Source organism: Pterocles gutturalis, unplaced genomic scaffold (assembly GCF_000699245.1).
Source record: "Pterocles gutturalis isolate BGI_N339 unplaced genomic scaffold, ASM69924v1 scaffold12982, whole genome shotgun sequence".
NCBI lineage: Eukaryota > Metazoa > Chordata > Aves > Pterocliformes > Pteroclidae > Pterocles > Pterocles gutturalis.
Window position 1 is genome coordinate 33,886 of NW_010112888.1, and position 1,702 is coordinate 35,587.

Consider the following 1,702-nt stretch of genomic DNA (forward strand, 5'->3'; position numbering starts at 1 on the left):
TAGACCTGATTTTCATCGAAACGTGTTTCTTTATTATTTTACTGAATTAGACCCTGATCCTACAGTTAGATCTATTTTGGATGCAGCTGCTTGAGAATCACCTTACTCCCTCTGATATCAGGAGACCTTTGCTGTCTGTAGAGCCTTTTCCCCTGTATATCTGCAGAGTTGATGTAGTGGGATGAAATTGTCCTCCTCTGCTTGAAGATCCTGTCCACAGGTAGCGCAAGCATTGCAGGGTCTGGGACCTGCTGGGGAGGGCAGTGGTGGAAAAAAAAGGAGGACACTGTGAGCTGCCTTGTGCAGGAGAGCATGGGGCTGATGTGGACATAAGGTTGTTCATCAGCTTTGTTTGGGATTGCTGTTTTGCTGGATATTGTAAATAATCGCTGATAGACCATGGCTAAGGAGGGTGGTTTTAATGCCAAAGATCCTACGCTGACAGGAGGGGCTTGGACAGCGAGGGCATCAGGAGGTCTTCACACCAAGCAAAACTTGCTGTTCTAATGCAAAAATACCTTAAAGGGTCTTTTTTAGGCTTAAAGTCTTTTCCCCTTCCTGTAGGCTGCCCTGCTGGGATGGGACAGCGGAGCAGGGATGGGCTGGCACAGGACAGGATGCAGGCTGTGGTGGGATGCCGGCTGTGGTGGCAGCGGTGTCGTGCATGTGGTGACAGGCTACAGGGACGGCTGCAGTGATGGAAGGCATTGGGTGGAGGTGATCATCTGTTTGGGTAGCTGTGATGGGCACTGGAGCATCCCCAGTGAGGCTAGGGCTCAGCGATTGAAAGGAACATCCTGGAGGGGGAAAACAAGCTGTGCAGGTGTAAAGGAATTTATTCGGTACCCAGGAGTACTCCTATAATGCTCTTGGTAAAATATGTGCCCCCCAAGAAAAGCAGCTGTATTGCTACCAGAGCTCTCTGTACGGAAGGTCTATATGTGAATTATTTTCAGCACCTTTGGTTGCCTCTGCTCCTTCCTCCTTGGAAGAAAGGAGCGCTAGGAGCCTGGCATGGATGTGTAAGCCCGTACCAGTGAGCGTGGGTGCAGAAGCAGGGTCATCCTGCAGTTGCAGACGTGCTCGTGCTGCAGCAAACCTCTATCGCATGGGTGCTGAGGGCAGGTTCAAGGAGGGATGGGCTCTTCTGCTGGACAAGTTGTGTTTAAAGCAGAAAAGTTCTGAAAAGGCAAAACTTTATGTTTCCAACAATTCTGTGTAGCAGCAAAGAAGCGATGCTCTCGCACAACTGCCTGTTGTCTACGCACGTAATGTACGTGTATACATTGGCATACCTGTGTACAAGCACAGCACATGTGTCTTCCATAAAAAGGCAGGCACGGACATATCTGGGCACACATGCACGCACCCAGATTGGGGCCTTTGTACATTTGTGTTTATTGAATGGGCTTAATACAGGGCAAAGTTCCCTTTGCTTTCTACTTCCTGACATTTCAGGGAGAAAAATGTCCTGCCGTAGCCTCAGTAAAATAACTGAGTGAATAACTTAAAGGAAAAAAAAATATCCAGGATTGCTTCAGTTAAGGAATTAGCCTGCTTAGCCTCTGCAATAAAGCTCCTCTCCTCTCTCCCTGTCAGTTCTGTGGCACCCTCCCTGCTCCACGTTTTAATTCTAGTCTCTAATCTCAGGCGCTCCTGTGATAAATTAATTGTAATGATAGAGGCCCCAGTTACGAGGTCT